The sequence below is a fragment of the Nestor notabilis genome, unplaced genomic scaffold, assembly GCF_000696875.1.
Source record: "Nestor notabilis isolate BGI_N333 unplaced genomic scaffold, ASM69687v1 scaffold17247, whole genome shotgun sequence".
In the NCBI taxonomy this organism is placed as follows: Eukaryota; Metazoa; Chordata; class Aves; order Psittaciformes; family Psittacidae; genus Nestor; species Nestor notabilis.
This window is the reverse complement of record NW_009937086.1, coordinates 33,417-48,416: the sequence shown is the minus strand read 5'-3', so window position 1 is coordinate 48,416 and position 15,000 is coordinate 33,417. Positions and strand designations below refer to the sequence as shown.

At 44.1% G+C, this 15,000-nt stretch overlaps 1 protein-coding gene across 1 annotated transcript in view; it reads left to right on the top strand.

The window, feature by feature from the left end:
• Positions 1 to 15,000, top strand: part of PROX1 (prospero homeobox 1) — a 37,367-nt gene that overhangs the window by 15,019 nt on the left and 7,348 nt on the right. The gene's annotated exons all lie outside the window — the stretch shown is intronic.

Below are 15,000 nucleotides of genomic sequence, written 5' to 3'. Positions count from 1 at the left end.
TGAGGATGGCAGTTTGCATTGTTCAGGTAGTCAGATGTAATGATGCATTTGAACAGGGTGTGCATGAGGGGGAGGCTTGAGTAATCCCGTCTCCCAGTGAAGTGGAGTGGGAAAGCCATGGTGGTACTAATTATTAAATTGCTTGGTTTTGCCTGCACCTTTCTGTTGGGGTCAACTTGCATAATGAGCCCCCTCCAGTAGCAGAAGTGACATTTGTTGGCATAAGGAGGGTGGTTTCCTGCCTAAAATCCTTCCAAGTGATTTTTAGCAGTGCTCATTTTCACAGCACATAGGCTCAGGTGATGCAGAAAAGTCTAAGCAAAGACTTTCTTGGCTCCTCTTCTGGGCATGTAGAGTCTTCTGTGAGAATGGTTGCATGGAAGGGACAGATAAAGAGGGGGAAAGAGGATGTTCTCGAGGGGGTTGCTATTCTTTGTGGCTGACAACATCCAGATTTGATGTTTGGTGTGCCGTGGCCCCCCAGGCCCTCTTAAGGCACCTGGCCCTGCTACGTACTCACAAGACAGGAGACTCCCACCCCTGGGATGTAGGTCTGCCTGTATGCCAAGGAATAATAACTGAATACAGGAAAAGAAGAGGAAATACATAAGGAAATAAGTGGGACCAGCTTTTTTTTTCTGTCAAAATGGGCGTAAATGACGTCAAACTTTTCTTCCTTTTAACACAACTTTTTCCTGGTTGCAGAACGTAGATTGAAACGTTCTTTGCCCTCAAAAGGTCTTGCACCCTTGATGACTTCAGGCACTTATTACTCCTTTTTAAAAAGTTAGTTGCAGTGTTAATGTGAATGGGTTACTACAGTAGGGAGCATATAGGTGTTTCCAGGTAGAAAAGCAAGTAAATCTCCTGTGTTTAGCACTGCTTGTGATTGCACTCTCCTCTTCTCAGCCAGGGGGTCTCACAGCTGGTAGGAAAGGAGCCCCTTGGGGTTTTTCCCCCCATCCTTCAGGGAAGGAGATGTTGTAAATGGTGATGATTTGCAGATGCTTTCCCTCAGTCTTCCTTGTGTTATCTAGCATGATGAGAATTTCCTAGTGGTTTAAATCTTGGTTTTGCAGTGAAGATCCAGCAGTCCTGAGATCGTAACACTGTATGGTGCAGTTTTTAATGCAGCCAATGTAACTTTCCCTGATAAATGCCCAGCCCTTCCACCACAAACTACGAAGCAAAAATGACAAGTACTGTAATGTTGAAACTGGATCCAAATGTATTTAGCAAACTGAGCATTTGCCATATTTAGTATCATCAAAGTTCCTTTGTCTCATACTTCAGTGATGCTTTGCTGGTCTTCTGGTGAGTCTGATGCTGCTTCTCTTAAATCACCTACACTACTACTCTAAACCTTCCCCCCTTATCTGTTCTTGTGTGAAATTTGTCAATACACTTTACTACTCCTAAACTGACTCTTAGGAAAAAAAATGCTAAAGCTAAAATGTGTGTTTGGTCCCTATCAGGCTGGGCCATTGATTTGCTCAGGAATCTGTGATACTGTGTTCCTTTCCCTGCGCATTGCAACTGACAGCTTGTAGCAAAGTCAAATAAGATGTTTAACAAACCACATGCCCTATCGGTTTTAGCTTTGCCATTGTACCCTCGTGGCTGCGAGCCAGAGACAGATACGCCTCCTCCAGAGCGACACAACTTTGCCTGTGTTTTGTGTGCACATGTGTGTCTGTAGCCAGTTCCACATTTCTCTCTCTCGCATTAGCTGGGGAAACCTGTGCTGAGCTGCACAGAGCAATTTGAAACTGAGTATTGAAAGGGGAGGAAATAAAACCACACCGGAAGGTGAAGATTCTTCTCTGCTCTGGGGCTATTCTTCCAGGGAGGGAGAAGGTGGGTTGTCCTGGTGAATGAAAGCCACAAATGTCAGTGTCCCAGCATAAATGCCAAAATTGGTCAGAAAGAGAGGACAGCTTGCTGTGCCACTTGATATCTGCCTCATCTGCGGTGTTGCCATAGGCTTTTGAATGCCAGCTGCAATAATTAAAGTCAGGTATTGTTGCTGTGCATTAAAAGAAAAAAAAATAATCCCAAATCATTTCATAACTCTCTTTCAAAATCCATCCGAACACAGACGATCAGAGCTCACAGTTGTGACTGTGGCAGGATGATTTCAAACAAGGGAGGGACCTTGCTGTGAGTTAAAATAAAAATATGGTTAAAAACCATAAATAAGATTTCTATTTTTCAATGTATGAACTTGCAAGAAGAAAAAGAATTGGCCCGAGGACAATACCCAGATTTGAGCCTTGCGTTGGCTCCTCCTCCATCATCCTTGTTCCCTGACATTTTTCTATAGTTACCGTTGCTCTCTGTGCATTACCGTCTCTCTGCACGATGCCCGTTCCTTTTCCTTGTGGGCATTTAACGACACTCAAGTCTTAGTTCTGAAGTCTCGGGGTCTCCCTGTGCGAGCGATTTCGCTCTGTGCCCTCCTGCCTACTCCTTACACTCACCGTGCTCCTCTGTGTAGCGAGCAAATGAGCACCAGAGCAAGCCCCACGCGCGGCGTCTTTCTGAGCTCAGCTGCCTGCTGCTTCCCGGGAACTCGCCTGGTTTTGCAGACGTAGTTATTGAGGTTGATCACAATAGTGAGGCGTCTGCCAAGCTGAGTTATTTGCACAAATACACTGTGTGCAGGTTTGGTACAGTGGGGCTCGACGTGCTGATTGCCTCTTTTCATAGCGCTACTCACGGCACGTGTCGTTGTTTAGAAGGGGGAGAAACCCGTTTTTAAGACCTTGACTCTGCTTTTGGCAGGGGAAAACCATAATAGTGGGAAAAACCTAATTAAGAGCAGTTGTACTGAAGTCTTAGCAGAATGTTTAAGTTAAGGGACTCTGAGTTAGCCCCATAAAAATGAATGAGATTATGTAAAACAATTCAAATAACACCACCTATTCCATCTAAGTAATAAGCCAGTCACGTAAGTGGCCTATGAACCCTTGAGAGGAATGCTGGCTGCCAGCGTTTTCAGAAGTGATGATGGTTTCAGGCCAGTTCCATTCTGGGATGCTAAACTCGAGCTCAATGAGAGCCACTTTGTCAGGAGGTCCTCAATGGTCCATTCCCTGAAAATGAAGTGTGCCCAGCACTGCATCCAAAAATTAGGATATCCTAAATGATCGAAAATTCTGGCCACTCGTGCTTATTTTAGGAGGCTGTATTCTTCCCCAGTTTCATCTGCAGGATTCATCTTGAACTGAATTGGTGTTCATCAAAAGCAGAATTAAAGCCTTTGAACCCGATTCTTATTTAAACTAAGGTCACTTATGAGTGGTTTTGTAATATACAGGCACTGTGAAGTACAATGTATAACCACCCTAATTAATGCTCCTTTACACAACCGGAGCAGTGCAAAGTGGCCTCAAGAGAAGTGAAAATCAAGTCCGTAACTTGCTAACTTCCATCTCCGAGATTGCTCTTTTCATACGAAGTGCTCGGCCATGGCAGCCTCTGCACTTGTGGTGGTACCAGCAGTGGACACAGCCAAAACGGGACAGTTGTTTGTTCCAGTACTAAACTCCTCGTATTTTTTCCCTCAGCTGTATCCTTCCTCCTTTCAAGGGCTTTATTGTTGTAGCGTTTCAACATCGTTCTCAGCATTCTTAAAGACAGAGTTGACAGAGCCTGGTGTTCTGCAGCAAGGAGAGCAAAGCTGCTTCGGCAGTTTGAGATTAGCAAACGTAACTGCCCAGATTCTTTTGGAGACAAACTGAAACATAGGTGTCTAGATGGAACTTCTTTCTCGCTTAAAAGTCTTGGTTGCAGGAAATGTAATTGATGCCCTGACAGTTTTTTTCTTGTTGTTAAATTTTGAAGAGGCTGTCTTGTGAAACAGCAGAGCTTTCCTTCAGGCTGCACAGGAAACGAACCCGGTTTTTAATCAAGTAACAAAATCCACGGCTTGGCAATAGAAGGTCCGTGCATTGCACGTATCAATTAATGCCTATTAATCAGATTTTGCAGTTAGTTGAACTGCAGATTGTAGGTGGAAGCTATTAGGGGGAGAATCGCCAGAGGAATACTGTTGCAGGACTACACTCGGTTTTCCTGTTTGTGTCCTTTTGGATTCAAGGTGTTTGTATAATGAAGTTGGCACATTGCTATGTGATCTATTTTTTAATGTCATTACAATTTTAGTTCCCTCTGCCTTTTTGTCATTGGGTTACATTTAAGCACAGCAAGATCAACTTTAAACTTCCTTACTCAACAGCTTTATTAGTTATAACGTACCGTGACCTTTCTCAACATTCTTAAAGAAAAAGATACAGTGTAATGTCACTTTACTTTGCTTATTGTTCTTTGTTGTGGTGAACAAAGCATTTTCTACAGTGGCTATAGCACATAATTATACAGCTTTCAATAGCGGTGTCTTGGCACATATCAAAGTTCAGAAGAGCCTTTAGAAAAAAAAAGATGTTTTGTGGCAGCCTAGGGAGGGTCTCATCTTTCCTTCAGAAAATAGTTCAAGGCTCTTCTGTCAAGCTTCCCTACTTAGAGCTTTTTCTCCTCCTGCTTCATAAAGTTTAAAGGGGATTCAGTGGAGTTCTATGATCTATTTCCTTTGAAAGATTGTTCCTTTGCACAGAGAAGTCCTTTGACTTCAAGAGTTCACAGATTCATGTCTTTAGGTATCATATGTCTGACCTTATCAGTTACTCTATTTAATGTAGGAGAAAAAGTCTCAACTCTTTGTGTTTGTCTGTTTTGCCTCTGTGAAATGATTTGGTGAAAAGACCATCCTTTTTAACACACCACTGAGAGGCTGTTTCTGACTGTAACCTACCCTGTGGTTCTTCTAAAAAAAAGGAAAAATTGTCCTTGTGTTTTGTGTATGGATGATTTCACAGTGAGAATAGAATTATACAAGGACAGACACACATAAAAAAATCTTTTGCTCTTTTTTTCTAAATGATCTATTGGCTATTTTGGTGGCTGCTACTCTGGTTCCCCAACAGGCACAACCATTTAACAAACACAGAGAGAGCGGCTGGAGTGCTGGGCCAGCAGTAGGTTTTCCCTTGCTTCGACCTACCCCAAAGGCCTTCATAATTAATTGTCCTTCAGAGATGAGGAAAGTTCAGAGACAGTGTGTGTAGCGATGTCTATTGTCTGACATTCAGTTCTCCTTCCCTCAGCTCTTTTTCTTCATTCCACAAAGGGTTATCAATAGGAGCAGGGAGCAAGCTCTCTTCTAACAGCTGCTGGTGGTGGCTGTAGCTTTCTGTGGAAGGTATCATTGTATTCAGCCATCTATGGATTAAATGGCTGGAAAAGTTCTAACAACCCTTTTCAAACGGGCGTGTTTATTTCATCTAGATTACACAGACCTATTTAGCTAATTAAAAACTTTCTCAGAACCCCTTCTCTTCTATTCAAGGGAAGGGAAAAAAAAGACCTGAAAACGCTGCTGTAATTATGAAGAATGGCTGCAAGGAAACTTTGGTAAATAAATGAAAAACTCGATCTGTCAGCTTCGATCGGAACGCACCCACATGAGCACAGCCTTGTCTGTGGAGTTGTTCTGTGGTTTTGTTGTGTGGTTTGGGTTGGGTTTTTTTCTTAGAAGGAGGGTGTACGGTAGGAAAAAGAAGAAAAGAAAACATTGGCATAAGCTGTAACAGAAACAAATCCCCGGTTTAAAAACCTGCCACAGTTCAGACTGTCTCTGCCTCTACCATCAAAGATGCCGGAGTTTGCTAAGCAGATTATTAATACTGTTGTGCCTTCTGCAATTAATTTAGAATCCTCTGTGGCGTAATTATTAAATTTCATATACAACAGAACAAAATCCTATACGTGCTTCCTTGTTTTCCCTGATGATATGCTAAACAAAGATATGGTGTGCTTAGTAGATAGGCAAGAAGTACAGTCAAATTAGAGCTGCTTATTAACAGTCGTTATGTTACTGCTCCAATTAATTGGGCGAAGCCAAAAAGGACAAATACAATCATTCTTCCACTGAACAGTTTAGGTAGCAAATTAGGGAGGTTTTGATAATTCCTTTCTTCATATTAAAAAAAAAAAAAAGAAACAAAAAAAGAACTCCACTTTCTCCTGCATTCTCCATAAATACAGCACTTTGCAATGAAAAGGAATAAGCATCTAAAATATTTTCTGGGCTCCATCTCACTTCCTTACTGTTAAGATGGACCACACAACTATCTAGATTAGTTATTGGACTGATGGAGTTATCCAGCCTGGCATTTGGAACCAGGTTTTCTGGATTTAAGAAGAAATTGCACACAAAGTAGATGCAGCTAATACAGTAATGCAAAAAAAAAAAAAAAATCATAAAAAATTAAAGTTATTCTTATGAATCTTTCATTAGAAGCAATGAAAAGGGACATTGGTGAAGCCAAGTGCTTTGTTCTTCTGAGCTCCTCTTGCAGGGCCAGATCCTGCAAACAATTACGTACTTGAGCGTTCCTTCTGCAAGAGGCCTGTTGGTCTTTCCCAGTTTGCACACTCAGGCCTGTGGTTTACTACAGCGTTGTTCCACTTTATCAAACAGATGTTCCCTTTAAAAATGGACAAAAGTCCTGTTAAAAAAAAATATACCACTGACTCACACAGCTGTACGGAGGCGAACACTTGCTTTTATGCAGAAAGAGCTGTTGTGAAATGATTTAAGGCTACTCAGAGCTTTTCCGATTACTCCCCACCGCAAATAACATGTTAAGTACTAAATTGCCCTAAGCGGTGTTTTATTACTGATCAATAAAATTGTAATCTTGTCTTTTAGTATGGAAAAATATTTTAGTGGGATTTTTCCTGGTTTAGTTCATGGATAGCAGTAAACCAGAAAGAACAACCTCCCCCCGCCCCCAAACCAAACCCATCCTCATTTGTTTCTAGTTTTGCTTTGGGGGAATCCTGGGATTGTTCCAGCTGACTGGTGCTGGATGTGTGTGTGTGTGTGTGTGTGCATGTAGTGGTGCGCTGGGTTTTGTTTTGGGGTGTTTGGTTTTCTTTTCTCTTTTACAGTTATTTACCGGTCCTCATCTTTATTGCCCCATCCTCTTCTCAAACAAAACGACTCCCTTTCAAAAAAAAAAGACCAAACCACCAAGAAAAAGAAACCAACAAAAGCAAAACAAAGCAAAACTTGGCAAACTCTTCCGACTCCTACTGCCATTTCATTTTGCATTCAACAAGGGGTAGTGGGAATTGAAACGTCAACGGGAGATTGAGAAAAGCACCAATTTATAGCGCGTTAGCCTTGCACAATTCAAGATTTCTTTTGCTAGCTGCACACATTATACCCAACATCTCGCCACTCTCTTGTGGCAGTTGTGAGGAATGGCTATTCCTTCCCGTGTGTGTACTACTGGCCTCTAAAGACTCTTATTTATTCTCTCCCATGTCACCTTGTGTACAGTCTGGTCTGTGACACTGATGGTGATTATGTCATTATTTTGCTCTGGGGGCTTTGGCACATCTGCAGAGCTGATGCACATCTTCTTTGTTACGCTGGCATACGTCCCATATCGCAAATGCTTCATTAGCCTTACTGCCTGCCTCCTTGCCAGACAAGAATACCCAAATCCAAGCTTCTTTTTGCTCTGGTCTTTTGTGTCTGTGATGAGCCTTTATTCATCTTCTTAGTTCTTCCCTGTTTTCTATTTTTCTATATGAAACTGATTTCCAGATGTCCGTCGTTCTCCAAAGCCCATCATAGATGAGGAGTGAGAAGCAAGGTGAATTTTAACCCATGTGGTCCCTTACCCGTGTAAAGTCTTATCCCTCACAACCTGAAATGCTTTTTCATTCCTCCTGCATAGAGAAACAGTTCGTTAGGCTGGGCAGTGCAACTGTAAAACCTGGTGTTTGCAAAAAAAAATAAATTAAAAAAGCAAGCAGTGATTTCTCTTACCATTTAATAAATCCTAGTTGTGGTAATGGTTAACATGCAAGTTGCACATGTTTCTTCCAGACTTTCTTAATTCCTTTTAGACAACATAGCTAAATTTCTCCCTGAGAACTTCTGGAGAAGCTGCACTGTCTAGAGGAGGAGGGTGTTCAGGAGAATCAGCTGAAATTTCTTATATCCTGTTTTAACATGTCACATTAACAGGACATAGAACATTTTGTACTGTGAAAATTGAAGAAAACACTTAATCTTCTAAACTTTACCTAAGTTGCTCTACATAAATGTCATACCAGTGAGATGTGAAATAGTGGGTTAGCTTACTAGCTTTGTAAGATCTTTCCCTCCACATCCCACCCACCCTATGCTTTCTCTCCATGGCACTGAACTAAATTCTGGGCTGGGTTCTCAGTTTCTGGTGTAAATCAGCTCCAGCAATCATTGCAGCTAATGAATCTGTGCCAGCTAAAGAGCTGTCTTTTGTTGTATTACTGTACAGTCAAGTGTGCAAATATATGTTACGTGATAATTGGAAAAAAGTTTCATTTGTTTATTTTAAAACTAAAAATTAAATGCAGACCTGGACTTGGAGCCACAGAGCCATCATGTTCATGGATGTGGGGTGGAGGGGGGCACTGGTTTCATTTTTGTAAGGCACACTTGCCAAAAGAGGAGGTCCCAGCCGATAACTGACTCACAGCACAGAGTCAGGGCTGTGCAACTGACTTTAACAGAAGTCTTACAGATAGCTCTGCCCCTCCTATAGGACTTTGAGTAGGTCACCTTCACACAGAACACTCTTTGCTGGATAGCTTCAACATGGTTTAAAATGGACAAGAGTCAGGCTCTCATAATGGGAATTAGCAAACTGTCATTCCCTTTGGAAACCCTGAGAGAGGTTTAGCAGCTTGGTGACCCACACTGGTTTCTGGGCCAGCTTTTGGGGTCCTGCCCTTTCTCTGAGCATGTATCCCTGTACTGAGAGCAGTGGCAGCGCAGATTTGCTTGCAGAGAGACCTTCCAGCATTGTTGCAGAGTGCAGTGGTGATGCTGGTTTCAAAGATACTTAAATCTGTAAGGGCAAAATTCTGAGGCTGTGAGGAAGTAACAGCAGAATATTGCAGGGGTCCATGGGGACTGTGTGTCCTCCACCTGCCTGAGAGGGAGAGAAACTGGAAGGTGAAGTAGCCATGGTTCAGTATCCTACTGAAGTGACATTAATAACAGAGATGTGAAGAAATACTGTATGGTCCAAGAAGGGGGAAGTCTTCAGAGTACTGGGTCGCTTCCTGTAGTTGGACAGAGCCCATTACCTGCAGTACCAGAGTACAGCTGAATATCATGCTGCAAAGAGCCTGGCGGTGTCCTGACTTGTGAGTCTGGGTGGGCAGAGTAGCAAGGACAGCCAGAAGGGCTGGCCGAAGGTAATCAACGTATTGGAGATGATTTCTCCCTGTAGATCTGGAAGGGGCAAGGTTCATCTGTCTTATCTGCAGAGGGGGAAGGTACGCAGCCGCTCTCTGCCTCGGTCTGTGTGCCACGGGGGGGACTCGTGAACTGCCCTCTGGGGGGGTGCGGTTTCAAGGCTCTGGTGGAAATGTGCCATCAGAAGAAGCTGTGTCCAGATGGTGGTCCAGAGATGTGGCCTTGAACCTGTTTTTGCGGAGAGGCTTTGTAGAGAGCAGCAGACCAGGGTGGCATGATCTCTGTTGCTAAGCGGAAGGGCTGCTGCACTGGTTGTGACTTAGGGTCGAACGGTGGCATAGACACATAAATGCGTGTAAAGCAGCAGTCTACAACTTGAAAAAGTTTTGAGAGGAGAGAGGGGAAATCAATGTTGCAAATAAAAGCCTTTTCAGTGCTGAGTATCAATGTTCAGGGGGAAGCTGAAGTGGCTTATCTCATGCAGTGCTGGCTCCATCAGACGAGGCCCAGCCTCGAGGTTATCTAATCCAGCAGTCTGCAGTCACACCGTTTCCTTCCGCAAGGGATAAAGAGGAGTCAAACGAGAGGGAGCTTGGTCCATTTGGACATAAGACTTTGTCTTCACAGGCTTACAAGGCTCACCAGGCCCCAGCAGGTCCTGCACTGGAGCTTGTAACGGGGTGTTTGTAGCCCAGTTTGGCCAGCTTCGTGGCTCAGGGTGGAATAGATGGAGCAGTTCATCCCATCATGATGGGCTCTGGATGCCCCTAAAAGCGTGGTTATGTGGCGAGGACATTCATCAGAGTTAATCGAAGGGGAGCCTGGACCGGTGGAGCCAGCTTCATTTGCAACACCCCTCACCCATAACCATGCACCATTTCCTTCCCCTGCTCCTACCCTCTGCCACAGGAAAGAGGAAAGGAGGTACCCTACTGCCAGAGGGCATGCTTACCACCTCCAAGACACCCCCAAAAGGACCCCAGTAACTGCCTATTTCCCTGCCAGACTGATTAAACGCCACCTGCTTCCCATCCCTCTCCCCTACCTCCCTTCTCACTGTAAACCGAGGAGGGAGAGGGCACAGTTGGAGCTTTCCAGGGCTCCAAACACATAAGACAAAGGTGTCTGCAATGCAGAGAGATGGGAAGAGTTTGCAAGAGAAAGCAACAACAATTACAGCTGCTTACTAACTGTTCTAACATTTACGTATATATTTAAGATGTATTCTAGATGTGTAAACATTTAATTGTAACTTATACTACAGTTTTCCTCATCCTCGGTCACTAGGTTTTCCCTAGTATTCAGAGGTTCTCCTTGGCCCTCCTTTTACTGCCAATATATTTGTAAAAGTACTTTTTGTGAAAGTACTTTTTATTATCTTTTAAGGCAGTGGCCAGACTTAGTTCCATCTGTGCCTTCGCCTTTCTGACTTTCTTTCTACGTAACATAATTCTTGTGTGCAAGAGTTTTATTTCTCCTTCAGTTTTTGTATGAGACAGCTTCTGGGGTGTGACAGTAACCCCTCCTGTGATTCTTACATTTCCCAACACATACTAAATGCCCAACCACTGCAAGCTGCAGGAGCCTTAGTGATTTTTCCATTCTGTGGCAGTGCCACTGGCAATGCAGTAAGTTAAGGGCGAACAGAGTTTCCATTAGAAGCCTCATCTCATGCAGTTCTAATTCATCAGTAAGGCAGAAAAGGAAATTTTATAATCTCCCCAGTAAAATACTATTGATGATTTTTGAGGACAGGGAAAGGGAGAATTGAATTTCAGGGTGCAAAAAGTCTAAATCAATTGGAAATGGAAAGTTTTTATTTTGTTTTAGCCCACTCTACTCTCAAATCTTACCAAGTTTTGTGCTTAAAAACTAGCACACTAAGGCCACTGTGTCTGCATGAGAGCGTAGGGATTCCTTGGGCGACATGGTCTAGTGTGAGGCATCCCCGCCTGCGGCAGGGGGTTGGAACTGGATGATCTTAAGGTCCTTTCCAACCCAAACCATTCTGTGATTCTATGAGTCTACGTTTCCATGATGGATATGCTCATCCCCTGAACCACGGGCCCAGCAGTCCTGGGACAGAGATCCTGTGGGGGTGCTGGTGATGCTGCGATGTGTGTGGTGTGGGATGCCTCTCCTGTGCTGGGAAATGGGAAGATGGGTTCTACCAGGGAGGACGCGGGGGGAGTTCAGCCTGGGGAGCTGCGGGAGTGCTGTTGTGGCACTGGGAGCCTACAGAGTACTTCCCAATCTTTATTTGTGGAAAAGCTTAATTGAAATGCAAGTGATTAAATCTAATGTATCATGCAGTATCCATTTTCACTGCACTACCACTTTCACTTCCCCGATATTATCAGGCATCTCAGCAGCCCCACTGTCAGGTTTTTGTAAGAGCCATGCCTATTCTCTCTCCTCTTTGTGAGCTTGGCAGAGGAGATAACAGTAAGCCACCAGCACATTACTAGTGCCCCAAACTCTACTCAAGGGATAAGGGATCTCAGCTTCCTTTCAAACAAACACTTTTGAAATACATTCTTAAATCATCTGAAGGGCGTGTTTTCCAGCTGCTTACAAACAGTAAAAAAGCTACAGTAAACGCAACAAGAAACCTCTGTTGTTTTCAAAATATTTCTCTTTCAAGCCAGACTCAGGCTAATGCTTTTGCTTTCCCAAACGCCGGGCTCAGCTTCCCAAAAGAGGGGGCTTCTCCTTCTGTGCCACAGTGGGAGAGCAGACTGTCCTGAACAGCCACCCAATCTTGCCCATCTTTTTCTCTTTCAAAAAAACCCATTTCCTAACAGATTTGTACAGCAGGAGTCATGAGAAGAAACTTGAAGGAGGCAATAAACGCAGACTGTGGTGGCACCAGAGAGCTGCTGCTGTAGCCAGAGGGACTGGGACACATGTAGTGGTGGGCAAAGTAATGCCCCGCTCTCTAGAAAGGTGATGGTTGGGATAAAACTGGATTCACTGGGGCGCCCAATAGTTGAAGTATTTTTCATTTGTGCTTGTAGAACAAAAACATCCTTTCCAACTATTTCCCTCTCCTCATAAGTGATAATGGAAGAGGCATTAGCCTTCCCATCGCCTGAGCCAACCTGGGTTTTTTCTAAGAGGTGTCCAGGATGTTCAGCCAATTGAGTGATCTAATTAGCTGAAAATTGTTAATTTCCTTTACCTTATAAAGCACCTAACACAGAAACTGTTAAATAATGTTAAGTGTCAGACTTAAACTGAGAACATTGGGCCATATGCTGCCGTGGCTTTCACGCCAAAAAGTATAGCAACTTACTCCAAAGCCTGCCTCCAAATCGTGTGCGGAAGCCAAAGCCTCCTGCCTGCTATGCTGCCACACCAGCTCGCAGTGCTAGCACGGTCCCACGCGGCAGCTCGCTGTGCTTGGGGAACAGAGGATGTGTGTGAGGGGAGGTGACGGCCTGGATAAACGTGGCAGGAGCCAGGACAAGGTATTGCAGACACTGCCCTCGGGAGCACGGGAAAGCCAACAGCAGGGCAGTGCTGCTCAGGGCAGCGTTAGCCTGGAAACGGTGGCAGACCTGTGCCTGACCCCAGAACTGCTCTGATGCAGCGTCTTACAGGAAGGGAAGGGTGTGGAAGGGCTTGTCCTTGATAGGTTTCCTACATGATAGGCTGCAGGTATGGGAATACAAGTTTAGGTGCCAGCTTGCCCCAAAGCCCAAAGGCTTAAATCTTCCTCAGGTGAGAAAGGGGCTCAGGGCTATGTGTTGGTGACCCAAGTGGGGTCAACCATGCCCTTTAAGAAGGACCATCCCCCAAAGCTCACCTTACCCTGACTTTAGGCGTGGGGGTGCCTGTGCATATCTAATATGTATGTATGAGGTTTTCTCAGCAGCAGTATTTCCTCTGAATCTCTTCTGCTGTTGCTATACCTGGTGTGGACCACTGTGCACAAACAGCTCACCTGAAGCTACCCACGAGTGAGAATGCTCCCCCAGTAGTGGACTCACTTATCATCCTGGAGAGGTTCTCCATCACTTTGTCTAACAGATGCTGTTTAAGCCTTATCCCTGGGTTAAGAGGCTCCCTGTGGAGATCCCCTCTATAGCCACTGTCCAGATCATCCAACTGGAGGAGTGATCTGGCCTTCCCCCTTTCACCCCCTCCAACCTGTTTACCTCCCATTACCATGACCTTGCGCTCTGCAATGCGAGCAGCCTTCGCCAGCTGAAGACCTCTGATCCTAAGTCCGCTAGAGATTTTGGCTTTCCTATTTGGCAAGATGACTTGTTGCCCACCAGGTCAACATGAATAAAGACTTTAAAAATGTATAATGCCCTGCCATTGCAATTGGCTCCAGATAATTTAACCTTTCCTGGCAGCCTGACACTTTGAGCTCTCTGTGCTGCATTTGTTTATTTCTGCTCATAATTAGGATCAAAAAGATCCAAACACACACTCACCAAGAATTCTATTTTATGTAAAATTTGAAAGTAAAATCAATCCTGGCCCAACCTTATCATTTTTAAAGTATGTTTATCCAGCTTTGTAGTAGGAACAAGCAGACTGTTTGAAGGCCACATAGTTTTCAAACCTTGGTTGCAACACGTTACCCATTTTGAAACCGTCTTTATCTAGCCGAGAAAACTAAAATCTGTTTGACAAAGTAGCACTCCAGCCAGTTTATCTTGCAATATGGCTTTAGCTCACAGAGCCTATTGATTTCCTTAAATTAATGTTTACAGAATGCTACTGAATTTCACTCAACGGGACATTGTTCTTTTGAAGCTTTGTAAAATACGATACAGAGTGTTATTGCCATTTGTTCCTTTGCTAAGACTGATGAAACATTTATTTTTTTAAAGTGCAGCCTTGAACTATAGCTGTTTCCTACAAGTGTGTTTACTCTTGGAACATTAGTAATACAACACACTATCAGACTCCAGCACAATACCAGAGGCAAAGTCTGGAGGTACGCTCTGGCTAGCCTACCCATATAAATGGAGCCGAAGTATAACACCAATTAGACAACGTTTAAGAAAAGGTTTTGAGCTTAGCCCAGCTGTCCCTGTCTGAAGGATCTTCAGATTTGTGTGCTACAGCCAAGCAGTTGTCTGACGCTGTTACAATATTAGAACGCTTACGTTGGTCTTGGTACTTCTAAACATGGGACCCCGTACTGCAAATTAACGTCCAATCCTCTCCCCGTGGCTCCTGCGCCCCTTCCCAAGCTGAATAGCTTTATGGATGCCTTATATGTGGTTTGGAGGCTTTGGATCTGTCTCTGCTCCAAGAAACAGTTGCATTCCTCCTAAGGTCCACTCAAATGTTGGTAGTACTAAAATGAGGTTGCAGATACCTATTGCTGAAATTTTAGAAGAAATCACAGCTACTAATGACTGGACAGTTTTGCTACTAGTATTTGTTAGACACATCATTCCAATAAACCTTCAGTCTTTGCTTGTGAGAACTGACATGCCAGCCGAAACTGCGCACCCTTACGTAGGGTGGTATGTACCATGTCCCACAGGCACCAGTGAACTGCTCACTTGGAGTATGAGTGGGAAGAACGTGCTGCTGAGGAAAGTGTGCCCCAGCCCAGCACAAGCGGAGGTGGCCCATCCGCAGGGGATGTAAACTCTCTGTTGAAACCAGCGGGGCAGTGAAAATTTACACTACTGAGGAGCTGCCCACAT